The following is a 27,857-nucleotide window of genomic DNA, read 5'->3' as shown; positions in this document are numbered from 1 at the left end:
ATTCATGTTCAAGGTGTGGGATTCATCCATTTCTTGAGGCTCCTTGATGAGCGGATAATTTGTATACTTTTTGGCATTGTTTTTAGTATGTTTTTGATATCTTTTAGTTAGATTTTAGTACATTTTTATTAGTTTTTATTTAAAATTCACTTTTCTGGACTTTACTATGAGTTTGTGTGTTTTTCTGTGATTTCAGGTATTTTCTGGCTGAAATTGAGGGACCTGAGCAAAAATCTGATTCAGAGACCAAAAAGGACTGCAGATGCTGTTGGATTCTGACCTCCCTGCACTCGAAGTGGATTTTCTGGAGCTACAGAAGCCCAATTGGCGCGCTCTCAACGGCGTTGGAAAGTAGACATCCAGGGCTTTCCAGCAATATATAATAGTCCATACTTTGTCCAAGATTTGATGGCCCAAACCCGCGAAGCAATCCGGCCTCAGGAATTCCAGCGTTAAACGCCGGAACAGGAATAAAAGTTGGAGTTAAACGCCCAAACTGGCATGGGAGCTGGCGTTTAACTCCAGAAAAGGTCTCTACACGAATTTCCTTGATTGCTCAGCCCAAGCACACACCAAGTGGGCCCGGAAGTGGATTTTTATGTCATTTACTCATTTCTGTACACCTTAGGTTACTAGTTTACTATTAATAGGACCTTTTACTATTGTATTAGTAGACTTTGGTAGCTATCTTCACTTTTATGCTATCTTAGATCTTTGGGAGGCTGGCCATTCGGCCATGCCTAGACCTTGTTCTTATGTATTTTCAACGGTGGAGTTTCTACACACCATAGATTAAGGGTGTGAAGCTCTGCTGTACCTCGAGTATTAATGCAATTACTATTGTTCTTCTATTCAATTCCGCTTGTTCTTTGTCCAAGATATCACTTGTTCTTCAACTTGATGAATGTAATGATCCGTGACACTCATCATCATTCTCACTCATGAACAAAGTGACTGACAACCACTCTTGTTCTACAAGCATCTGAGGCTTAGTGAATATCTCTTGGATTCTTTAACCGGAATCTTCGTGGTATAGGCAGGACCTGATGGCGGCATTCAAGAGAATCCGGAAGGTCTAAACCTTGTCTGTGGTATTCTGAGTAGGATTCAATGATTGAATGACTGTGACGTGCTTCAAACCCTGAGGGCGGGGCGTTAGTGACAGACGCAAAAGAATCACTGGATTCTATTCCGGCCTGATTGAGAACCGACAGATGAATTCCGCTATGACCGTGACAGGGGCATATGCAATCGCTTTCACTGAGAGGATGGGAGGTAGCTGCTGACAACAGTGAGACCCTACACGAGCTTGCCATGGAAAGGAGTAAGAAGGATTGGATGAAGGCTGTAGGAAAGCAGAGAGACGGAAGGGAAGGCATCTTCACACACTTGTCTGAAGCTCATACACCAATGATATACATAAGTATCACTATCTTTATCTTTTATGTTATTTTCGTTCATCATCATCATATACATTTGAGTTTGCCTGACTAAGATTTACAAGATGACCATAGCTTGCTTCATTACTAACAATCTCCGTGGGATCGACCCTTACTCACGTAAGGTTTATTACTTGGACGACCCAGTGCACTTGCTGGTTAGTTGTGCGAAGTTGTGTAATGCCATGGTATTGAGCGCACCAAGTTTTTGGAGCCATTACCAGGGATTATGAGAGTTGTGAAAAAGTATAGTTCACAATTTCGCCGACCAAGTTTTTGGCGCCGTTGCCGGGGATTGTTCATGTTTTGAGCAAGCTTTTGGTAACATCAGAGCCAAGATCTGGCAACAACATCAAATTTTTGGTGTTATTGCCCGGGATTGTTTAGGCTGGACAACTGACGGTTCATCTTGTTGCTTAGATTAGGTATTTTTTTTCGAAATTCTTGAAGGTGAATTCTAGAGTTTCATGATGATTTGTTGAAATCTGGCTGGCTGAGAAGCCATGTCTAATCTGATTGGACCGAGGTTTCAACTTATCACCACAAGAGCTTGTTGATTTCGTATCAATCTTGCTGTTGGAGCAGTGATTTGCTAAGGCTTGGCTGACCTTGGTCATGTCTAGTGTTTTGGACCGAAGCTTTCTTTGAAAGCTTGGCTGGCTGTGAAGCCATGTCTAATTCCTGGACCGGAGTCTTAGACTAGCATTGCACTGATTCCTGGAATTCTCATTAAGAATTTTGATACCTTTTTCCACTTAATTTTCGAAAATCACAAAAAAAAATTACAAAACCATAAAAATCCAAAAATATTTCTTGTTTGAGTCTAGAGTCTCATCTTAAGTTTGGTGTCAAATGCATGTCTTTGTTATATTTTTCGAATCCATGCATATATTTTGTGTTCTAATCTTTGAATTCTATTGACTTGAAGTATTTTTTTTGTGTCTCATATGCATTCTCATATTGTTAGTGTCAGTAGTACACAACTGCTAAGTTTGATGTCTTGCATGCATTGTTATTTGATTCTTGTTGCATTTTGATTATTAAAAATCCAAAAATATTTTTAATTTGTGTCTTTTCAAGTCAATGATACAAAGAATTGAAGATTTAGAACATACTGCAGAGGAATTATACAGAAAAAGCTGAGCATTCAAAAATGCCCAGTGAAGAAGGCAGACTGGCGTTTAAACGCCAGCCAGGGTACCTGGTTGGGCGTTTAACGCCCAAAGAGGTAGCATTTTGGGCGTTAAACGCCAGAATGTATACCATTCTGGGCGTTTAACGCCAGGATGGTGCTAGGGAGAAGATTTTGTTTTCAAATCAATTTTTTTCAAATTTTTCAAAATCAAATCTTTTTCAAATCAAATCTTTTCAATCAAATGTTTTCAAAATCAATTTCTTTCCTTTTTAAAAGATACTTACTAACAATTAATGATTTGATTGAACATCTCAAATTTGTTACCTTTTCTGTTGAGAAAGGTTTTTAATGTTTGAATCATATCTTTTCTTGTTAGGCAAGTCATCAATTTTTAAAATCATATCTTTTCAAATTGTTTTTAAAATCATATCTTTTCAAATAGTTTTCAAATCATATCTTCTCAATCACATTTTTTTTTCATATCTTCTTAACCACATCTTTTTCAAAATAACTTTCAATCAAATCTTCTTAATTTCTAATTTCAAATTCTTTTCAAAAATCACTTAATTTCTTTTCCACTTTTATTTTCGAAAATTAATTAATGTTTTTCAAAATAATTTCAAAATTTTTCACTTGATTTTCGAAAATAAACTTCCCTCCTTCCCACATCCTTCTATTTATGGAGTGCCACTCCTTCTCAATGCACAATTCGAACCTTATCTAACTAAAGTTCGAATTTATCTTCTCCTTCTTCTTTCTATTTCTCTTTTCCTCTGACACTTAAAGGAATCTCTATACTGTGACATAGAGGATTCCACATTTTCTTGTTCCCTTCTCTTTCATATGAGCAGGAGCAAGGACAAAGGCATTCTTGTTGAAGCTGATCCTGAACCTGAAAGGACTTTGAAGAGAAAGCTAAGAGAAGCCAAAGCACAACTCTCTTTAGAGGACCTGACCGAATTCTTCAAGGAAGAAAACATGGCAGCAGAAAACAACAACAATGCAAACAATGCAAGGAAGGTGCTGGGTGACTTTACTGCACCTACTCCTGATTTTTATGGGAGAAGCATCTCTATCCCTGCCATTGGAGCAAACAACTTTGAGCTTAAGCCTCAATTAGTTTCTCTAATGCAACAGAATTGCAAGTTCCATGGACTTCCAATGGAAGATCCTCATCAGTTTTTAGCTGAATTCTTGCAAATCTGTGACACAGTCAGACTAATGGGGTTGACCCTGAAGTCTATAGACTGATGCTATTCCCTTTTGCTGTAAGAGACAGAGCTAGAATATGGTTGGACTCTCAACCTAAAGAAAGCCTGGACTCATGGGAAAAGCTAGTCAATGCCTTCTTGGCAAAATTCTTTCCACCACAAAGATGGAGTAAGCTTAGAGTGGAAGTCCAAACCTTTAGACAAAAGGATGGAGAATCCCTCTATGAAGCTTGGGAAAGATACAAACAATTAATCAGAAAATGTCCTTCTGACATGCTTTCTGAATGGAGCATCATAGGTATTTTCTATGATGGTCTCTCTGAACTATCTAAGATGTCCTTGGATAGCTCTGCAGGAGGATCTCTTCATCTGAAGAAGACGCCTACTGAAGCTCAAGAACTGATTGAAATGGTTGCAAATAACCAATTCATGTACACTTCTGAAAGAAATCCTGTGAACAATGGGACTAGTCAGAAGAAAGGAGTTCTTGATATTGACACTCTGAATGCCATTTTGGCCCAGAATAAAATATTGACTCAACAAGTCAATTTGATTTCTCAAAGTCTGTCTGGAATGCAAAATGCACCAAACAGTACTAAGGAAGCTTCATCTGAGGAAGAAGCTTATGATCCTGAGAACCCTTCCATGGAAGAGGTAAATTACCTAGGAGAACCCTATGGTAACACCTATAATTCTTCATGGAGAAATCACCCAAATCTTTCATGGAAGAATCACGAGAGACCTCAACAAGGTTTCAATAACAATGGTGGAAGAAACAGGTTTAACAATGGCAAGCCTTTTCCATCATCTTCTCAGCAACAGACAGAGAGCTCTAAGCAGAATAATTCTGACTTAGCAACCATGGTCTCTGATCTGATCAAAACCACTCAAAGTTTCATGACTGAAACTAGATCTTCCATTAGGAATTTGGAAGGACAAGTGGGTCAGCTGAGCAAGAAAATTACTGAACTTCCTCCAAGCACTCTCCCAAGTAACACTGAAGAAAATCCAAAGGGAGAGTGCAAAGCCATAAACATGGCCGAATTCTGGGAGGAAGAAGAGGCAGTGAACGCCACTGAGGAAGGCCTCACTGGACGTCCACTGGCCTCTAATGAGTTCCCCAATGAGGAACCTTGGGAATCTGAGGCTCAGACTGAGACCATAGAGATTCCCTTGGACTTGCTACTGCCTTTCATGAGCTCTGATGAGTATTCTTCCTCTGAAGAGGATGAGTATGTCACTGAAGAGCAAGTTGCTAAATACCTTGGAGCAATCATGAAGCTAAATGACAAGTTATTTGGAAATGAGACTTGGGAAGATGAACCTCCCTTGCTCACCAAAGAACTGGATGACCTGTCTAGGCAGAAACTGCCTCGAAAGAGGCAGGATCCTGGGAAGTTTTCTATACCTTGTACCATAGGCACCATGACCTTCAAGAAGGCCTTGTGTGACTTAGGGTCAAGTGTAAACCTCATGCCCCTCTCTGTAATGGAGAAATTAGGGATCTTTGAGGTGCAAGCTGCAAAAATCTCACTAGAAATGGCAGACAACTCAAGAAAACAAGCCCATGGACTTGTAGATAATGTTTTGGTGAAGATTGAAGGCCATTACATTCCTACTGATTTCATAGTCCTAGAGACTGGGAAGTGCATGGATGAATCCATCATCCTTGGCAGACCCTTCCTAGCCACAGCAAAGGCTGTGATTGATGTTGATAGAGGAGAGTTGATCATTCAAGTGAATGAAGAATCCATGGTGTTTAAGGCCCAAGGATATCCCTCTGTCATCATGGAGAAGAAGCATGAAGAGCTTCTCTCAAAACAGAGCCAAGCAGAGCCCCCACAGTCAAACTCTAAGTTTGGTGTTGGGAGGCCACAACCAAAATCTAAGTTTGGTGTTGAAACCCCAAATTCAAACTCTAAGTTTGGTGTTGGGAGGTTTCAACAAGGTTCTGAGTGTTTCTGAGGCTCCATGGGAGTCCTCTGTCAAGCTAATGACACTAAAGAAGCGCTTGTTGGGAGGCAACCCAATGTTTTATAATTAATTATTTTCTTTTGTTATTTTATCTTTTTTGTAGGTTGATGATCATAAGAAGTCACAAAAACAATGAAAAAAGCAAAAACAAAATGAAAAACAGGAAGAAAAACAGCACACCCTGGAGGAAGATGCTGCTGGCGTTCAAACGCCAGTCAGCCTAGCAGTTGGGCGTTTAACGCCCAGTCTGGCACCCTTCTGGGCGTTTAACGCCAGAAAGGGGCACCAGACTGGCGTTAAACGCCAGTAAAGGGCAAGAACCTGGCGTTAAACGCCAGGAATGGGCACCAGCCCGGCGTTTAACGCCAGAAATGCCTCAAAACGTGATTTTGAGCAACTTTTGGTGCAGGGATGACTTTTCCTTGACACTACAGGATCTGTGGACCCCACAGGACCCTACCATCACTCTCTCTCTTCTTCCCCCATCACCTCAATACCTCTTCCCCAAAAACCCCTCACCTATCAAATCCCATCTTTCTCTTCACCACTCACATCCATCCTTCATAAACCCCACCAACCTCACCCTTCAAATTCAAACCACTTTCCCTCCCAAACCCACCCTCAAATGGCCGAACCTTTACCCCCCTCTCTCCTATAAATACCCTTCTTCAACCCTTCATTTTCACACAACCTAAAGACCACTTCTTCCCCCTTTGGCCGAACACACTACCCTCCCCCTCTTCCTCATTTCTTCTTCTTCTACTCCTTTCTTTCTTCTTTTGCTCGAGGACGAGCAAACATTTTAAGTTTGGTGTGGTAAAAGCGTTGCTTTTTCGTTTTTCCATAACCATTATGGCACCAAAGGCCGGAGAAACCTCTAAAAAGAGGAAAGGGAAAGCAAAAGCTTCCACCTCCGAGTCATGGGAGATGGATAGATTCCTCTCAAAGGTGCATCAAGACCACTTCTATGAAGTTGTGGCCTTGAAGAAGGTGATCCCCGAAGTCCCCTTTTTACTCAAAAAGGGTGAATATCCGGAGATCCGCCATGAGATCCAAAGAAGAGGTTGGGAAGTTCTCACCAACCCCATTCAACAAGTTGGAATCTTGATGGTTCAAGAGTTCTATGCCAATGCATGGATCACAAAGAACCATGACCAAAGTGTGAACCCGAATCCAAAGAATTATCTCACTATGGTTCGGGGGAAATACTTGGATTTTAGTCCAGAAAGTGTGAGGGTGGCGTTCAACTTGCCTATGATGCAAGGAGATGAGCATCCTTACACTAGAAGGGTCAACTTTGATCAAAGGTTGGACCAAGTCCTCACAGTCATATGTGAAGAGGGCGCACAATGGAGGCAAGACTCAAGAGGAAAGCCGGTTCAATTGAGAAGGAATGAGTTTTCCTCAAGGAATGAGTTTTCCTCAAGGAATGAGTTTTCCTCCACAAAACTATTGGGAGCAACTGAATATCTCCCTAGGAGAGTCGAGTTCCAACATGGGACAACTAAGGGTGGAGCACCAAGAACACTCCATCATCCTTCATGAGATTAGAGAAGATCAAAGAATCATGAGGGAGGAGCAACAAAGACAAGGAAGAGACATTGAGGAGCTCAAGCACTCCATAGGACCTTCAAAAGCAAGGAAGAGCCGCCATCACTGAGGTGGACCCATTCCTTGATTTCCTTGTTATTTATTCTTCTGTTTTTCGAATTTTATGCTTTATATTATCCATGTTTGTGTCTTATGATCATTAGTGTCTTAGTGTCTATGCCTTAAAGTTATGAATGTCCTATGAATCCATCACCTTTCTTGAATAAAAATGTGCTTAATTGAAAAAGGAAGAATTGCATGAATTTTGAATTTTATAATAGTTTAATTATTTTGATGTGGTGGCAATATTTTTGTTCTCTGAATGTATGTGTAAACAGTGCATATGTATCTTGAATTTGTGGTTCATGAATGTTGGCTCTTGAAAGAATGATGAAAAGGAGACATGTTACTGAGGATCTGAAAAATCAATAAAATGATTCTTGAAGCAAGAAAAAGCTATTCAAAAAAAAAAAAAAAAAAAAAAAAAAAAAAAAAAAGAGAAAAAACCGAAAAAAAAAAAAATCGAAAAAAAAAGAAAGAAAAGAAAGAAAAAGAAAAGAAATAAAGTTGTGATCCAAGACAAATAAGAGTGTGCTTAAGAACCCTGGACACCTCTAATTGGGACTTTAGCAAAGCTGAGTCACAATCTGAAAAGGTTCACCCAATTATGTGTCTGTGGCATGTATGTATCCGGTGGTAATACTGGAAGACAGAGTGCTTTGGGCCACAGCCAAGACTCAATAAATAGCTATGTTCAAGAATCATCATACTTTACTAGGAGAATCATTAACACTATCTGGACTCTGAGTTCCTAAAGAAGCCAACCATTCTGAATTTCAAGGGATAGATTGAGATGCCAAAACTGTTCAGAGACAGAAGGTTAAAAGCCCCGCTCATCTAATTAATACTGATCTTCACAGATGTTTTTGGAATTCATTGCATATTCTCTTCTTTTGATCTTATTTGATTTTCAGTTGCTTGAGGACAAGCAACAATTTAAGTTTGGTGTTGTGATGAGCGGATAATTTGTATACTTTTTGGCATTGTTTTTAGTATGTTTTTGATATCTTTTAGTTAGATTTTAGTACATTTTATTAGTTTTTATTTAAAATTCACTTTTCTGGACTTTACTATGAGTTTGTGTGTTTTTCTGTGATTTCAGGTATTTTCTGGCTGAAATTGAGGGACCTGAGCAAAAATCTGATTCAGAGACCAAAAAGGACTGCAGATGCTGTTGGATTCTGACCTCCCTGCACTCGAAGTGGATTTTCTGGAGCTACAGAAGCCCAATTGGCGCGCTCTCAACGGCGTTGGAAAGTAGACATCCAGGGCTTTCCAGCAATATATAATAGTCCATACTTTGTCCAAGATTTGATGGCCCAAACCCGCGAAGCAATCCGGCCTCAGGAATTCCAGCGTTAAACGCCGGAACAGGAATAAAAGTTGGAGTTAAACGCCCAAACTGGCATGGGAGCTGGCGTTTAACTCCAGAAAAGGTCTCTACACGAATTTCCTTGATTGCTCAGCCCAAGCACACACCAAGTGGGCCCGGAAGTGGATTTTTATGTCATTTACTCATTTCTGTACACCTTAGGTTACTAGTTTACTATTAATAGGACCTTTTACTATTGTATTAGTAGACTTTGGTAGCTATCTTCACTTTTATGCTATCTTAGATCTTTGGGAGGCTGGCCATTCGGCCATGCCTAGACCTTGTTCTTATGTATTTTCAACGGTGGAGTTTCTACACACCATAGATTAAGGGTGTGAAGCTCTGCTGTACCTCGAGTATTAATGCAATTACTATTGTTCTTCTATTCAATTCCGCTTGTTCTTTGTCCAAGATATCACTTGTTCTTCAACTTGATGAATGTAATGATCCGTGACACTCATCATCATTCTCACTCATGAACAAAGTGACTGACAACCACTCTTGTTCTACAAGCATCTGAGGCTTAGTGAATATCTCTTGGATTCTTTAACCGGAATCTTCGTGGTATAGGCAGGACCTGATGGCGGCATTCAAGAGAATCCGGAAGGTCTAAACCTTGTCTGTGGTATTCTGAGTAGGATTCAATGATTGAATGACTGTGACGTGCTTCAAACCCTGAGGGCGGGGCGTTAGTGACAGACGCAAAAGAATCACTGGATTCTATTCCGGCCTGATTGAGAACCGACAGATGAATTCCGCTATGACCGTGACAGGGGCATATGCAATCGCTTTCACTGAGAGGATGGGAGGTAGCTGCTGACAACAGTGAGACCCTACACGAGCTTGCCATGGAAAGGAGTAAGAAGGATTGGATGAAGGCTGTAGGAAAGCAGAGAGACGGAAGGGAAGGCATCTTCACACACTTGTCTGAAGCTCATACACCAATGATATACATAAGTATCACTATCTTTATCTTTTATGTTATTTTCGTTCATCATCATCATATACATTTGAGTTTGCCTGACTAAGATTTACAAGATGACCATAGCTTGCTTCATTACTAACAATCTCCGTGGGATCGACCCTTACTCACGTAAGGTTTATTACTTGGACGACCCAGTGCACTTGCTGGTTAGTTGTGCGAAGTTGTGTAATGCCATGGTATTGAGCGCACCAAGTTTTTGGAGCCATTACCAGGGATTATGAGAGTTGTGAAAAAGTATAGTTCACAATTTCGCCGACCACTCCTCCTCTTGTCTTACTTCTTTCCTTTTCTTCCTTCTTGCTAAAGGTTGCCTTTCCAATTGGGTTGTGGTGATAAACTCCAACCTTTCTCGGGTAAGAGGTTTTCCAACAGAGACCAAATCAGTTTCTCCAAATTCTTCCAGAGGCACTCCAGCTTCTTCACATAGGCGCAGAATGGTACTAGGATATCCTAGCCAGCTGTCCTGTTTGACTTTTTGAGCTATGTCAATGATGTTCTTGGCTATAATGTCTCCAACATTGATTTCTCCTCCTTTCATTATGCAATGGATCATTATTGCTCTATTCACCGTTACCTCAGAATTATTTGAAGTGGACATCAATGATCTCCTCACTATGTCATGCCATCCTTTTGCTTGAGGTATGAGATCACCTCTCCGAAGCTTGAGTGGTCGTCCATGTGAATCCAACACCCAATCCGTGCCTATTCTGCATAAGTCACTCACCACATCCACATATCTTGGGTTATTTTCAACCCTTTCTTCATAGCTAGCTCATTTGAACTGTTTGTGCTTGACCCTTAGCACCCTATTGATGGTGTCCGGGCTAAAATCAACATCCACACCTCTTACATAGCTAATGTATGGTTCTTCATCATCATATTCTCTTATCACATTAGTGTAGAACTCATGGATGAGAAGCATGCTCACTTCTTGAGGTTGGTCACAGAGAAGCTCCCATCCCCTTTTTCTGATTATTTTTTGTATCTCAGGGTACTCATCTTTCTTTAGCTTGAAAGGTAACTCCGGAACAACATCTTTGCTTGACATCCAACTAAAGATGCGCTCATTATGCTTGGATTTAAATCTTCTTTCATCAAAGGTATCTTGTCCTTCATCTCCTCTCCTGTCCCTTGATGATGAGGCCATTGAAATTCACTTGCAAGGGTTGAATCTTCCACACCAAACTTAGATGAATGCTTGTCCTCAAGCACAAGGAAAATGGTTGTGAATGGGAGAGATGTATGGCCACAACGTGACTTGGGTAGGCTAGAAAATGATGGTGAGGGGAGGTGGAGTGTTTCGGTTATGTGAGGAGATGTGATGCTTCAAGGGTTTTGTTTGGTAAAGATGAGGTTTAAGGTTAGAATTTGTGAAACATGGAATAGGTTGGAGGTTGAGTATGAGTTCGGATACTTAAATGAGGTTATGGGGGTAGAAGAATGAATGATGAATGAATATGGTTGAAGTGTTTAAAGTGAAAGTTGGTGGGAAGGCATTTAAGGCTCGGTCATGGCATGCTTCCTTGTGCCCAATGCATGTTGATTTGTTTTTCCCCATGCACAAAGTTCAAAACTCATGTGACTTCCCTTCCTTGTGTATCCGTGACCTCACTCACCAAGATTCCCCATCATTTCTTTCTTTCTTTCATTATATGCTTCCAAGATTCCCCATCACTTCTTTCTTTCTTTCCTGCAACAAAATGCCAAAGGCTTGAGATTCTTAAAGTGACATTAATGGCTAAAAACTTATGATGATGTTCCTATGCAAAATTGACTAAATTAGATTCCCTAATCTATTTTTTAGCATTAATAATGCAAGTAAAGACACCAAACTTAGTTTGTGACTAAGTGTTCTATGGAATTAATTCCAAAGATAGCCACATCAAACTTAGTATTTTACCTACATTATATGCTATTTCACGTTTTTCTCTTTTTTTTTCTTATTTTATAACTAAAATAGATTACTATACTTTCATAGTCTAGCATTTTCGTGTATGTATGGACACCAAACTTAGTTTGTGGCTAAGTGTTGTAGAACACACATTTGCCATTACTTCAAGATTGGCCACACCAAACTTAGTGCCTTGCATACACCATGTACTAGTCTACTTAATCATTATTGGTTACTAAAGTATGAAATTAAAGGACTCCCTGTGCATGGGTTGCCTCCCATGAAGCGCTTTGTTTATTGTCCTTAGCTCGACAATGCAGCTTCTTTGCTCATGTTAAGAGTTGCACACTCTCTTCCTTGCTCCAAGGGCCACCAAAGTAGTGCTTCACCCTATGTCCATTAGCTGTGAAGGTTTGTTTTGAGGCTTCATCAAGTAATTCGACATAGCCATGAGGTGATACTTTGGTGATGGTGTATGGACCAGTCCATCTAGACCTCAGCTTCCCAGGGAAGAACTTCAATCTTGAATTGAATAACAACACCCTTTGGCCTGGTTCGAATGTTCTTTGAGAGATCCTCTTATCATGCCATCTCTTTGCTCTCTCTTTGTATATTTTGGCATTGTCATATGCCTCCAATCTGAACTCCTCAAGTTCATTGAGTTGTAACAACCTCTTCCCTCCTGCTGCTTGAGCATCTAAATTCAGAAGTTTGGTGGCCCAAAAGGCCTTATGTTCAAGCTCCACAGGGAGGTGGCATGCCTTTCCATACACCAGCTGAAATGGAGATTTTCCTATGGGTGTCTTGAAAGCTGTCCTATATGCCCAAAGTGCATCATCCAGCTTCCTAACCCAATCCTTTCTTGTTGTTCCCACAGTTTTCTCCAAGATCCTTTTTAGCTCTCTGTTGGCAAGTTCAGCTTGCCCATTGGTTTGAGGGTGATATGGTGTGGCTACTTTGTGAGTGACACCATATTTGTGGAGTAAGGAGTTTAGTTGCTTGTTGCAGAAGTGGCTTCCCCCATCACTTATGAGTCCTTTGGGCACTCCAAATCTAGTGAAGATGTTCTTCTTGAGGAATTGCAAGACCACGTTGGTATCACATGTGGTGGTTGCTATTGCTTCTACCCATTTGGAGACATACTCTATTGCTACCAGGATGTATTTGAACGTGTAGGATGGAGGAAAAGGTCCCATGAAATCTATTCCCCACAAATCAAAAAGTTCCACTTCCAAAATGAACTTTTGAGGCATCTCATTTTTCTTTGACAAACCCCCTGTTCTTTGACATTCATTGCATTGGCTCACAAACTCCCTAGCATCCTTGAAGATTGAAGGCCAATAGAAACCACTTTGAAGGACCTTTGCAGCAGTTCTTTCAGCCCCAAAATGACCACTATAGCTAGAGTTGTGACAATGCCATAGTATGTCCTTCATCTCACCTTCTGGCACACATCTTCTTATCATTCCATCTGGGCATCTTTTGAACAAGAATGGTTCATCCCAGAAGAAGAACTTAGCCTCATGTAGCAGCTTCTTGACTTGTTGTTTTGTGTACTCTTGTGGAATGATTCTCCCCGCCTTGTAGTTGGCCATGTCTGCAAACCAAGGGACATGTTGAATGTGCAAGAGATGTTCATCTGGAAATTCTTCATTGATTGATGGAAAGTTGTCTTGACATGCATCTTGTGGTACCCTTGATAAGTGATCAGCAACTTGATTTTCATTGCCCTTTCTATCTTTGATCTCAATGTCAAACTCTTGTAGGAGTAGCACCCATCTGATTAGCCTTGGTTTTGCATCCTGTTTTGACATAAGATACTTAAGAGCAGCATGGTCAGTATACACTAAGACTTTAGATCCAATCAAGTATTGTCTAAACTTATCAAAGGCATACACCACGGCTAGTAACTCTTTCTCTGTTGTGGTGTAGTTTCTTTGAGTTTCATTCAATACCTTACTTGCATAGTAGATAACATGAAGCTTCTTTTCCTTCCTCTGCCCCAACACAGCACCAATTGCAAGGTTGCTTGCATCACACATGAGTTCAAAAGGTAGTCCCCAACTTGGGGGTGTGATGATTGGTGCTGTGGTGAGCTTAGCCTTTAGAGTTTCAAAAGCATGCTTGCATTCATCATCAAAGATAAAAGGATTTTCTACCACCAGCAAATTGCTTAGTGGCTTTGCTATTTTGGAAAAATCTTTGATGAATCTCCTATAAAATCCAGCATGTCCTAAGAAACTTCTAACAGCTTTCACACTAGTTGGCAAAGGAAGTTTTTCTATAATTTCTACTTTTGCCTTGTCAACCTCTATACCCTTTCTTGAGATTTTGTGACCAAGAACAATGCCTTCGGGTACCATGAAATGGCATTTCTCCCAATTCAAAACTAAATTTGTTTCTTGGCACCTTTTCAAGACTAGGGTAAGATGATGCAAGCAAGTATTGAAAGAGTCACCAAAAACAGAGAAATCATCCATAAAGACTTCAATAAATTTTTCTACCATGTCTGAGAAGATTGATAGCATGCATCTTTGAAAGGTAGCTGGAGCATTACACAATCCAAATGGCATTCTCCTGTATGCAAAGACTCCAAAGGGACAAGTAAAGGAGGTCTTCTCTTGATCCATGGGGTCAACCACAATCTGATTATACCCAGAATATCCATCAAGAAAACAATAGTAAGCATGGCCAGCCAACCTCTCAAGCATCTGGTCAATGAAAGGTAGAGGAAAGTGATCTTTTCTTGTGGCATCATTCAACTTCCTATAGTCTATGCACATTCTCCACCCTGTCACTGTTCGTGTTGGGATAAGCTCATTCTTCTCATTAACAATGACGGTCATCCCCCCTTTCTTGGGAACCACGTGCACTGGACTGACCCAAGGGCTGTCAGATATAGGGTAGATGATCCCAGCTTTACACAACTTAAGGATTTCCTTTTGAACAACCTCCTTCATTGTAGGATTCAATCTTCTTTGGGGTTGTACCACCGGTTTGGAACCCTCCTCTAAGAGTATTTTGTGCATGCATACGGCAGGGCTTATGCCCTTCAAGTCATCAATGGTCCATCCCAACGCATCTTTGTGGGCTTTCAATACTACAAGGAGCTTTTCTTCTTCCTCTGCATTCAATGTGGAATTGATGATCACTGGGAAGCTATCCTTCTCACCAAGGAATGCATATTTAAGATGAGGGGGTAGTGGTTTCAACTCTTGTTGTGGTGCCTCTTCTTTTGTAACTTCACTTGGTTCCTTTGATGCTTCCAACCTATTCTCTTCTTGTCCCTTGATGTTATGGACTTCTTCTTGTTTCAATTGATGGTTTGTGTCAAGCACTTCTTCAACCAAAGAATCTACCACATCAATCCTCATGCAATTTTCTTTCTCAACAGGGTGTTGCATTGCTTTAAAGACATTTATTGTCATTTGCTCATCATGCACTCTGAAAATCATCTCTCCCTTTTCCACATCAATGATTGTTCTAGCTGTGGCCAAAAAGGGTCTACCAAGAATGACTGAATTATTTCCCTCTTCATCCATGTCTAGGACCACAAAATCAGCTGGGAATATGAAGTTTCCCACCTTCACCAAGAGGTTCTCAACTACTCCATTTGGTACTTTGATGGATCTGTCAGCAAGTTGAAGTGACATCCTTGTGGGTTTAAGCTCTTCAATCATCATTTTCTTCATCATGGTGAGTGGCATTAGGTTAATGCTTGCTCCCAGATCACAAAGTGACTTGTCAACAGCCATGCTCCCAATCGTGCAAGGTATGAGAAAGCTGCCAGGGTCTTTGAGTTTTGGAGGTAACCCTTGTTGAATGATGGCACTACACTCTTGATTGAGAACCACGGTTTCTTTTTCTTGCCAACTCCTCTTCTTGGTGATCAACTCCTTAAGAAACTTTGCATACAATGGCATCTGTTCTAGAGCCTCTGCCAATGGGATGTTGATTTCAAGTTTCTTGAAGATCTCTAAGAACCTTGGGAATTGTTGGTCCTTTGCTCCTTTGTGTATCCTAGTTGGGTATGGAAGCTTGGGTACATAAGCTTTCACTCCTTCATTTTTGTTTTCTTTTTGTGGATTCATACTCTCCTTGCCATCACGGTTGCCTCCTTGACTTGGTGGATTGCCTTGTGGCTTGACAACCTCCTTGCCTTTGTTAGATGTTGAAGCCTTTTCTTCATCTTGCCTCTCCACTGTGTCTTGCTCTTTGGGTTTTGTTGCTTCTTTATTTGAACTTTCACCAACTACCTTGCCACTCCTTAACTGCAAAGCCTTACATTCTTCTCTTGGGTTGGGTATTGTGTCACTTGGGAGAACATTGGTTGGTTTCTCGGCTTGTTTGGCTAATTGTCCCACTTGTCTCTCAATGTTCTTCATAGTGACCGCTTGTTCCTGTTGTCCCTTAGCTAAAGCTTGAGTGGTTTGAGCAAGTGCTTGCAAGGTTGCTTCCAGACTTGAGATTCTGGCCTCATGATGGTCAATTGGAGGTATGATGGGGGTTGATTGTTGTTGGAAGTTGTTGGGTGGATTAGTGTGGTAATTTTGTGAGTTGGATGTTGGTGCAGGGAAGTTATTTTGGTGAGTTTGTGAGTTATGATGGGGGTGTTGATATGTGTTTTGTGTTTTTCTATATTGGTTAGTGTTGTTGGCATGGTGGTTTTGGTTGTTTGTGTTACGGGTGTGATTGTGGTTGTTGTTCTTTTGCCAATGGTTTTCTTCCCACTTTAAATTGGGATGATTCTTCCAAGATGAGTTGTATGTATCACCATGGAATTCATCCTGAGAATTTGAGGTATTCTGCATGTATTGAACTTGTTCTTGTGGTTGTTCAACCGTGATCCCTTCACCTTGGCTCCATTCAAGTGATGGTTGATTTGTTGTGTTCACTGATGCAAGTTGCATACCATCCATTCTCTTTGTTATCATCTCCATTTGTTGTTGGATTTGTTGGTGCATTAACTTGTTTTGTGCCAAGATAGCATCAACACCTTCAAGCTCCATTACACCTTTCTTTGGGGGTGGATTGTGTTGCCTCTCTGATGAGTAATAATATTGATTGTTTGCCACAATCTCAATGAGGTTTTGAGCCTCCTCGGCAGTTTTCATCATGTTGAGTGATCCTCCTGATGAGTAGTCTAGTCCCTTCCTTGCTTCTAAGCTTAAGCCTTCATAGAAGTTTTGGAGCTTAACCCAATCACTAAACATGTCAGGGGGACATTTTCTCATTAGTGCCTTATATCTTTCCCAGGCTTCATACAATGACTCCCCTTCCATTTGCCTAAAAGTCTGAACCTCTGTCTTCAACTTGATGATCTTTTGAGGTGGGTAGAACTTTGCTAGAAATTTGCCCATCACTTCATTCCAATCATTGAGGCTTTCCTTGGGGAATGACTCTAGCCATTGAGTGGCTTTATCCCTCAAAGAGAATGGAAATAGCAACAACTTGTAGACATCTGGATGCACTCCATTTGTCTTCACTGTATTGCATATCCTCAGAAAAACAGATAGATGTTGATTTGGGTCTTCAAGAGGTCCCCCTCCATAAGAGCAATTATTCTGTACCAAAGTGATGAGCTGAGGTTTTAACTCAAAGTTATTGGCCTGAACATTTGGTGTAGCAATACTGCTCCCACAATGTCTTGGATCAGGGATGGTGTAAGAAGAAAGCACCCTTCTAGGTGGTCTATCATTGTTGTTGACCCCTCCAGGAGGATTTTGTATCTCATCCTCCATGACTTGATCTTCTCCCTCTGATTCCTCTGACCCTTCTTCACCAACTATGAACTTTCCTCTTTCTGCTCTCCTTATCCTTCGGAGGGTTCTCTCGTCCTCAATATTATGTCTACTAGCTCCTGACATACACAAATAAAACCACAACCACAAGTGAGACACTCTAGAGCTAGAGTGGAATTGGGGTTAGTGAAACAAAGTATCAAACAGTTAGTAGGCTTAACAAAAACACAAAAAAAAATACTCAATCTAAACCACCTTTCACTTAATCATTGTCAATCTAACCAATCCCCGGCAACGGCGCCAAAAACTTGATACGTAAAAATGAGATTTCACGTACAACCGGCAAGTATACCGGGTCGCATTAAGTAATAAGACTCACTAGGAGTGAGGTCGATCCCACGAGGATTGGTAGATTAAGCAACTTTAGTTAAATGGTAGATTTAGTCAAGCGAACATAGTTTTGATTTCATGAGCATTTTGATTTTTGAACATAATTGCAAGAATGTAAATGACACAAAAGGTAAAGAACTAGAATAGAGAAATAAAATGGAAGTAAATGACGGAAACTTAAAGTGCAAGAAACTTAAATGACATCAAAGATAAATTGCAAGGAATTAAAGTGCTGAATTCTAAAGAGCATAAGAGTGAGAAATAAGAAACAGAATGTAAATGACAAGAATAATAAATTGCAAGAATGTAGAAGGGAATTGGGTAATGGGTTTTCAAACACTAAGAACAAAAGAAATGAGAATTAATGATGGAGAGGATCATTAGGGATCAGAGATGTTAGTTTTCATGAATTGATGTTAGTCAAATCCTTCTCAATCATGGGTATAGATCTATGGCAAGTGGGTGATTGAACCCCAATCTCTTGGTGATTCAATCTCTCTCAACATAACCAATTGCCACTCTCGTGATCTAATTGTTCATGAGAAGAGATGAAGCTCATATATTATCCAGCCACACAATTTCTATAATCTCAACCAAGGAGAGTTACATCTCACATACTAACCAAGGTATATTGATTAAAGAAATCATGAAAGGATGAACTCTAAACTGAATTATGTGGCTCATTCCTCAAACTCACCACATAATTCATATAGATTAACCCCTCTCTCGATGGTGGTTGAATCTGTGAAGATCAAGAGTTCCCTCTTTAAATCAACCACTAGAGTTGAGGAGGAAAGATGGGTTCATCAATCCATTCCAACAAACAAAGCTCCTCCCCCTAATGAAAGTGGGGTTTAGTGAGTCATTGCTCCAATTTCAACAACAATTGCCATCAACAAGAATTAAACTAAATGTAAAGGAAGAAGAAGAAGAATGAAATGCTTAGAACTTGAAGAAGAAGAATGAAATGCTTAGAACTTGAAATGAAGAAGAATTCCAATAAGAAAAATGCTCTCCGGATATCCTCCCGGAAGTACCAAAGAGTTCTCCAATACAAGTGCTAAAAAGTGTAAAAATGTCTAAGTGTCAAGAGTAAAGTAAAAGTGTAAAAGTCCCCTACAAGTACATCAATCTCTTCTATTTATACTACTCTAAAACTCTTCAGAGATCTTCAATCTGGGTTAGCAATGTGGGCTTTCTCATTGTTGAATTCTTGGCTCAATTGGAGGTGTTGCTAGGCTTGGAAAGGAAGGGTTCATTCATCATGATTCTGGCCCATTGGCTTGGCGTTATTGGCACTAACTCCAGGCCAAATGCACGTTGGCAACGTGCAGGACAATTTCCTGGGCATGAAGTATGAGACTTGGGCGTTGCTAGCCCAAGTTGTTGCCAACAACTTGCTTTTCCTCTTCTTGGCCTTACTTTCATGCTAAATGTAGCCCAGAATTTGAGTGTCAACCTTCAGCTTCAATATGGACTATTATACATCATTGGAAAGCTCTTGATGTCTATTTTCTAATGCCACTGGAATCACCTCAATTGGACTTTCCTAGCTCATGTTATGGTTCCTCAAAGAAGGTAAGGTCAAGCTGCCAAGTTGTTGCCAAGTTGTTGTGAATAACGCACCCTCAACCCCAAGTTGGCAACGTGCCCGTGCATCACTCTCCCAAGGCAAGGACTTGGGGCTGGCGTTGTTGCAAAACACGCCCCCCTTGTGGCACGTTGGCAACATGCTCGACCCACACCCCAAGGCCAATCTCTAGCTTTCTTGAATTTCACTTCATGTTCTTGTTTTTAGGGCCTAAAGATGACTCTGGTTTGGCTTCAATTTTGTGCTCCATCATAGACTATTATATATGGTTGGAAAGCTCTGAATGTCAGCTTTCCAATGCAACTGGAAGCACTCAATTTGGATCTCTGTAGCTCAAGATATCCTCCATTGAAGAGGACATGGTCAGGCTGCCTTGTTGGAGTTGTTGTGAATAACGCCCATACATTTCAAGTTAGCAACGTGCACCATAATTTCCTGGCGTTGTTGTGAATAACTCCTTCTCTTTAGCACGTTGGCAACGTGCTCGAGCCCTTCTCAAGGCTCCATGCTTGCTTCCTGGCGTTGGCAACGTGCATGGCAAGGCCATTGGGCGTTGGCAACGTGTTTGGTGCGCTTGTGGGCGTTTGGAACTTGGTTGGCACGGCTGGTGGGCGTTTGGAACTTGGTTGGCACCAAGACTTGGTGCCTAGCCAAGCATTCTTGTGTGGCGTTGGCAACGCCATTCTTGAGTTGGCAACGCCAGCTCCTTTTCTTCCAGGGCTCCATTTGTTGCTTGGTTGTGTGGCGTTGGCAACGCCCATCTTGAGTTGGCAACGCCAGCTCCTTTTCTTCCAGGGCCAAGCTTGATTGTTTGGCGTTGTTAGCCTGCGTTGTCCTCAAAAATGCCCCTCATCTCTAGGCTGGCAACGTGCTCGAGGCTCCAAATTAGCTCCCCAAGATTGCTTGGGTGGACGTTGGCAACGTGGTTCTAGAGTTGGCAACGCCAGCTCTTCCTCCAGGGCCAAGTTCCTTGTGTGGGCGTTGGCAACGCTAGCTTCAAGTTGGCAACGCCAACTTTGCTTCCTCCAGGGCCAAGTTCCTTGCTTGTGTCTTGTGTGTGGCGTTGGCAACGTGGTTTTCAAGTTGGCAACGCCAACTTTGCTCCTTGGTTGCCTCCAGGGCCAAGCTTGCTTGTTTGTGGCTTGTGTGTGGCGTTGGCAACGTGGTTTTCAAGTTGGCAACGCCAACTTTGCTCCTTGGTTGCCTCCAGGGCCAAGCTTGCTTGTTTGTGGCTTGTGTGTGGCGTTGTCTTCAATAACGCAGCCCTCTTCCAAGTTGGCAACGCTAACTCCTTCTTGCCCAGCTTGCATCCTTCTTGCTTCCATGCTTCCTTGTTTCATCACCTATCATCAACAAAGGAAATAGCTTCAAAGTCTTACCAATTCATGCACAAATTCCATGAGATTCATTCATACTCATTCATATATGCATTCCTTAAAACATTTGCATGAATTTGGCTAGAATTAACATGTTCCTTGATATCATCATACATGGAAACAAAACTCATAAAAGGACTTGTTTATTTAGAGAAAGTGAGTGAAATTAAGCTAAAACTAACTAAACTAACTAACTAATAAAGCAAATATGCACTTGCATCACAACACCAAACTTAAAGTATTGCTTGTCCTCAAACAAAATATAAAGGACTTTGTCACAAGAATTTAAGATGTAAGACTTGAATGTTCTTCCAGAGAGTAATTTCTCATTGAGCATGTCATCCTCACTTGTGTGGTCATTAATTTATTGTAATTGAACACAACTATCCAACTTTTTCAATGAAAATGCTTGCTTCACTACTAAATTGGTTAACTTCACTATACTTCTTTCATACCTTAGCACATGATCCTTGAACCAATTTTTTTGCTTATTTCTTTTTCCTTCTTTTTTTCCTTTTTTTTTCAATTAAGCTCGAAATCTTGTCTTAAGGCGGCTCTTTAGCATAAGCTTTCAATCAACAATCCCGAACCAGTTGGTTCAAGTTGTTAAGTGTTGAGACACTCTTAAAGATTTACTCACTCAAGCCTCTTTCCTTAACACATTCAGTCACAGGCATATAACATTGAAATTTTGTTTGGATAGTGGTGTCCAGCACCTCTTTGGGTTGCTAAATGTTCTGTTATAGAGCTACTCTTGATTGTGGGTTTTCAATCGATAATCCCGAGTTAGTTAACTCAAGTTACCGGGTGATGAAGCACCCTCGGATTTACTAGCCCAAGTATGTCTCTTAACATCAATCACCACAGACACATATCCAAATTTTGTCATTGATGCCTAGCCTTTCATTCTTTGTACTCTATTTTCTTTATTGTCAAGGTTATTTGTGCTTTTACTGTTAAAGTCTTTGTGATCCTTAACCAAACTAGTCTTGTATAGCAAGCATTCTTTTGAGTTCATTGAACCTTGATTCTTTCACAATAAATGCATGTATGCTAGCACTTTTCTCATGGGACAACATGATTCTTCTTAAGCTAGAATTCTCTCTGTTCTTGCATCAAACTACATCTTTTATTCCAATGACAAGTAAAAGTACTAAAGACAAGCAACCATTCCAAATCTGTGAGTGGTGATGCATGGAATGGGCAACATAAAGACAATGCTTCAAAAAGAAAATGCATCCTAGAAGGTATACCATATTTCAGACATACATCTTCTTTATTTAATAAAACATAAGGAAACATAAAGAAAAACAAAGGAACTTCACCACCTTTAGTCTTCATGTCCCTTTTCCTTTGCTTGATTCTCCTTGCTTTCCTTTGCCCTTTGGATCTTGTTTCTTTTTACTTCTTAACTCTCCTTGTTGCTTTGTTGTTGAATCCTCCTTTGGATCTTCTTTCTTTTGCTTCTCCGTTCTCCTTGTTGCATTGTCGTTGCCTCCCCCTCTTCTTGCCAAATTCCTGAGCTTATCATTGTCTCCTTTAGCCTCCGCTGATTAAATCTCACCCTTGCAAGTTCCTGCTCTTCAAATATCTTGCGAGCTTCATTAAAGGTTTTGATTTGTGGGTTGAGTAATGGAGGTGTGAAACAGAGGTAACTGAGCTTTTCTTGGGTGCATATGTCATAGTCAAGTCTGTCCTTGTGCCTGGCTTCCCTGAACATTCTGTTTTCATTGAAATCTCTGTAGAGTGTTTCATGTCTAGCATCCAACCTATGGAGAAGTTCTCTTTGCTGAGCTTGCTCTATCCTTAGTTGAGCTTGTTCTTGTATCACTTTCTCCATGGCTTTTTCATGTTCCATAGTTGAATTGTTGATGGCTTCCTGCATCTTGGCATATTGTTCTTGTTGTAGTTCCATCATGTGTGCTTGGTACTCATTTTGTTGGTTCATCCATTGAACTTGAATACCTCTTTGTTGATCCATCAACTGCCAAAGGTCCCTTTGTTGTTGAGCTTGTTCCTCTTGGCTTCTTTGAATTTGTGAGTATTGCCCAGAGATTTCGTCCAAGGCGGCTTGGAGTTGATTCATGTTCAAGGTGTGGGATTCATCCATTTCTTGAGGCTCCTCCTCTTGTCTTACTTCTTTCCTTTTCTTCCTTCTTGCTAAAGGTTGCCTTTCCAATTGGGTTGTGGTGATAAACTCCAACCTTTCTCGGGTAAGAGGTTTTCCAACAGAGACCAAATCAGTTTCTCCAAATTCTTCCAGAGGCACTCCAGCTTCTTCACATAGGCGCAGAATGGTACTAGGATATCCTAGCCAGCTGTCCTGTTTGACTTTTTGAGCTATGTCAATGATGTTCTTGGCTATAATGTCTCCAACATTGATTTCTCCTCCTTTCATTATGCAATGGATCATTATTGCTCTATTCACCGTTACCTCAGAATTATTTGAAGTGGACATCAATGATCTCCTCACTATGTCATGCCATCCTTTTGCTTGAGGTATGAGATCACCTCTCCGAAGCTTGAGTGGTCGTCCATGTGAATCCAACACCCAATCCGTGCCTATTCTGCATAAGTCACTCACCACATCCACATATCTTGGGTTATTTTCAACCCTTTCTTCATAGCTAGCTCGTTTGAACTGTTTGTGCTTGACCCTTAGCACCCTATTGATGGTGTCCGGGCTAAAATCAACATCCACACCTCTTACATAGCTCATGTATGGTTCTTCATCATCATATTCTCTTATCACATTAGTGTAGAACTCATGGATGAGAAGCATGCTCACTTCTTGAGGTTGGTCACAGAGAAGCTCCCATCCCCTTTTTCTGATTATTTTTGTATCTCAGGGTACTCATCTTTCTTTAGCTTGAAAGGTAACTCCGGAACAACATCTTTGCTTGACATCCAACTAAAGATGCGCTCATTATGCTTGGATTTAAATCTTCTTTCATCAAAGGTATCTTGTCCTTCATCTCCTCTCCTGTCCCTTGATGATGAGGCCATTGAAATTCACTTGCAAGGGTTGAATCTTCCACACCAAACTTAGATGAATGCTTGTCCTCAAGCACAAGGAAAATGGTTGTGAATGGGAGAGATGTATGGCCACAACGTGACTTGGGTAGGCTAGAAAATGATGGTGAGGGGAGGTGGAGTGTTTCGGTTATGTGAGGAGATGTGATGCTTCAAGGGTTTTGTTTGGTAAAGATGAGGTTTAAGGTTAGAATTTGTGAAACATGGAATAGGTTGGAGGTTGAGTATGAGTTCGGATACTTAAATGAGGTTATGGGGGTAGAAGAATGAATGATGAATGAATATGGTTGAAGTGTTTAAAGTGAAAGTTGGTGGGAAGGCATTTAAGGCTCGGTCATGGCATGCTTCCTTGTACCCAATGCATGTTGATTTGTTTTTCCCCATGCACAAAGTTCAAAACTCATGTGACTTCCCTTCCTTGTGTATCCGTGACCTCACTCACCAAGATTCCCCATCATTTCTTTCTTTCTTTCATTATATGCTTCCAAGATTCCCCATCACTTCTTTCTTTCTTTCCTGCAACAAAATGCCAAAGGCTTGAGATTCTTAAAGTGACATTAATGGCTAAAAACTTATGATGATGTTCCTATGCAAAATTGACTAAATTAGATTCCCTAATCTATTTTTTAGCATTAATAATGCAAGTAAAGACACCAAACTTAGTTTGTGACTAAGTGTTCTATGGAATTAATTCCAAAGATAGCCACATCAAACTTAGTATTTTACCTACATTATATGCTATTTCACGTTTTTCTCTTTTTTTTTTCTTCTTATTTTATAACTAAAATAGATTACTATACTTTCATAGTCTAGCATTTTCGTGTATGTATGGACACCAAACTTAGTTTGTGGCTAAGTGTTGTAGAACACACATTTGCCATTACTTCAAGATTGGCCACACCAAACTTAGTGCCTTGCATACACCATGTACTAGTCTACTTAATCATTATTGGTTACTAAAGTATGAAATTAAAGGACTCCCTGTGCATGGGTTGCCTCCCATGAAGCGCTTTGTTTATTGTCCTTAGCTCGACAATGCAGCTTCTTTGCTCATGTTAAGAGTTGCACACTCTCTTCCTTGCTCCAAGGGCCACCAAAGTAGTGCTTCACCCTATGTCCATTAGCTGTGAAGGTTTGTTTTGAGGCTTCATCAAGTAATTCGACATAGCCATGAGGTGATACTTTGGTGATGGTGTATGGACCAGTCCATCTAGACCTCAGCTTCCCAGGGAAGAACTTCAATCTTGAATTGAATAACACACCCTTTGGCCTGGTTCGAATGTTCTTTGAGAGATCCTCTTATCATGCCATCTCTTTGCTCTCTCTTTGTATATTTTGGCATTGTCATATGCCTCCAATCTGAACTCCTCAAGTTCATTGAGTTGTAACAACCTCTTCTCTCCTGCTGCTTGAGCATCTAAATTCAGAAGTTTGGTGGCCCAAAAGGCCTTATGTTCAAGCTCCACAGGGAGGTGGCATGCCTTTCCATACACCAGCTGAAATGGAGATTTTCCTATGGGTGTCTTGAAAGCTGTCCTATATGCCCAAAGTGCATCATCCAGCTTCCTAACCCAATCCTTTCTTGTTGTTCCCACAGTTTTCTCCAAGATCCTTTTTAGCTCTCTGTTGGCAAGTTCAGCTTGCCCATTGGTTTGAGGGTGATATGGTGTGGCTACTTTGTGAGTGACACCATATTTGTGGAGTAAGGAGTTTAGTTGCTTGTTGCAGAAGTGGCTTCCCCCATCACTTATGAGTCCTTTGGGCACTCCAAATCTAGTGAAGATGTTCTTCTTGAGGAATTGCAAGACCACGTTGGTATCACATATGGTGGTTGCTATTGCTTCTACCCATTTGGAGACATACTCTACTGCTACCAGGATGTATTTGAACGTGTAGGATGGAGGAAAAGGTCCCATGAAATCTATTCCCCACAAATCAAAGAGTTCCACTTCCAAAATGAACTTTTGAGGCATCTCATTTTTCTTTGACAAACCCCCTGTTCTTTGACATTCATTGCATTGGCTCACAAACTCCCTAGCATCCTTGAAGATTGAAGGCCAATAGAAACCACTTTGAAGGACCTTTGCAGCAGTTCTTTCAGCCCCAAAATGACCACCATAGCTAGAGTTGTGACAATGCCATAGTATGTCCTTCATCTCACCTTCTGGCATACATCTTCTTATCATTCCATCTGGGCAACTTTTGAACAAGAATGGTTCATCCCAGAAGAAGAACTTAGCCTCATGTAGCAGCTTCTTGACTTGTTGTTTTGTGTACTCTTGTGGAATGATTCTCCCCGCCTTGTAGTTGGCCATGTCTGCAAACCAAGGGACATGTTGAATGTGCAAGAGATGTTCATCTGGAAATTCTTCATTGATTGATGGAAAGTTGTCTTGACATGCATCTTGTGGTACCCTTGATAAGTGATCAGCAACTTGATTTTCATTGCCCTTTCTATCTTTGATCTCAATGTCAAACTCTTGTAGGAGTAGCACCCATCTGATTAGCCTTGGTTTTGCATCCTGTTTTGACATAAGATACTTAAGAGCAGCATGGTCAGTATACACTAAGACTTTAGATCCAATCAAGTATTGTCTAAACTTATCAAAGGCATACACCACGGCTAGTAACTCTTTCTCTGTTGTGGTGTAGTTTCTTTGAGTTTCATTCAATACCTTACTTGCATAGTAGATAACATGAAGCTTCTTTTCCTTCCTCTGCCCCAACACAGCACCAATTGCAAGGTTTCTTGCATCACACATGAGTTCAAAAGGTAGTCCCCAACTTGGGGGTGTGATGATTGGTGCTGTGGTGAGCTTAGCCTTTAGAGTTTCAAAAGCATGCTTGCATTCATCATCAAAGATAAAAGGATTTTCTACCACCAGCAAATTGCTTAGTGGCTTTGCTATTTTGGAAAAATCTTTGATGAATCTCCTATAAAATCCAGCATGTCCTAAGAAACTTCTAACAGCTTTCACACTAGTTGGCAAAGGAAGTTTTTCTATAATTTCTACTTTTGCTTGTCAACCTCTATACCCTTTCTTGAGATTTTGTGACCAAGAACAATGCCTTCGGGTACCATGAAATGGCATTTCTCCCAATTCAAAACTAAATTTGTTTCTTGGCACCTTTTCAAGACTAGGGTAAGATGATGCAAGCAAGTATTGAAAGAGTCACCAAAAACAGAGAAATCATCCATAAAGACTTCAATAAATTTTTCTACCATGTCTGAGAAGATTGATAGCATGCATCTTTGAAAGGTAGCTGGAGCATTACACAATCCAAATGGCATTCTCCTGTATGCAAAGACTCCAAAGGGACAAGTAAAGGAGGTCTTCTCTTGATCCATGGGGTCAACCACAATCTGATTATACCCAGAATATCCATCAAGAAAACAATAGTAAGCATGGCCAGCCAACCTCTCAAGCATCTGGTCAATGAAAGGTAGAGGAAAGTGATCTTTTCTTGTGGCATCATTCAACTTCCTATAGTCTATGCACATTCTCCACCCTGTCACTGTTCGTGTTGGGATAAGCTCATTCTTCTCATTAACAATGACGGTCATCCCCCTTTCTTGGGAACCACGTGCACTGGACTGACCCAAGGGCTGTCAGATATAGGGTAGATGATCCCAGCTTTACACAACTTAAGGATTTCCTTTTGAACAACCTCCTTCATTGTAGGATTCAATCTTCTTTGGGGTTGTACCACCGGTTTGGAACCCTCCTCTAAGAGTATTTTGTGCATGCATACGGCAGGGCTTATGCCCTTCAAGTCATCAATGGTCCATCCCAACGCATCTTTGTGGGCTTTCAATACTACAAGGAGCTTTTCTTCTTCCTCTGCATTCAATGTGGAATTGATGATCACTGGGAAGCTATCCTTCTCACCAAGGAATGCATATTTAAGATGAGGGGGTAGTGGTTTCAACTCTTGTTGTGGTGCCTCTTCTTTTGTAACTTCACTTGGTTCCTTTGATGCTTCCAACCTATTCTCTTCTTGTCCCTTGATGTTATGGACTTCTTCTTGTTTCAATTGATGGTTTGTGTCAAGCACTTCTTCAACCAAA

General features: G+C 40.8%; 1 non-coding gene across 1 annotated transcript; it reads right to left on the bottom strand.

Moving 5' to 3' along the window:
- Positions 1–3,956: 3,956 nt before the first annotated feature.
- Positions 3,957–4,064, bottom strand: LOC130955498 (small nucleolar RNA R71). The gene has a single exon (XR_009076767.1). It is a non-coding gene; the product is annotated as a small nucleolar RNA R71 (small nucleolar RNA).
- Positions 4,065–27,857: the final 23,793 nt, after the last annotated feature.

This window comes from Arachis stenosperma, chromosome 1 (assembly GCF_014773155.1).
Source record: "Arachis stenosperma cultivar V10309 chromosome 1, arast.V10309.gnm1.PFL2, whole genome shotgun sequence".
Classification (NCBI taxonomy): Eukaryota; Viridiplantae; Streptophyta; class Magnoliopsida; order Fabales; family Fabaceae; genus Arachis; species Arachis stenosperma.
The sequence above is the reverse complement of the archived record's forward strand: the minus strand, read 5'-3'. Positions and strand labels throughout refer to the sequence as shown.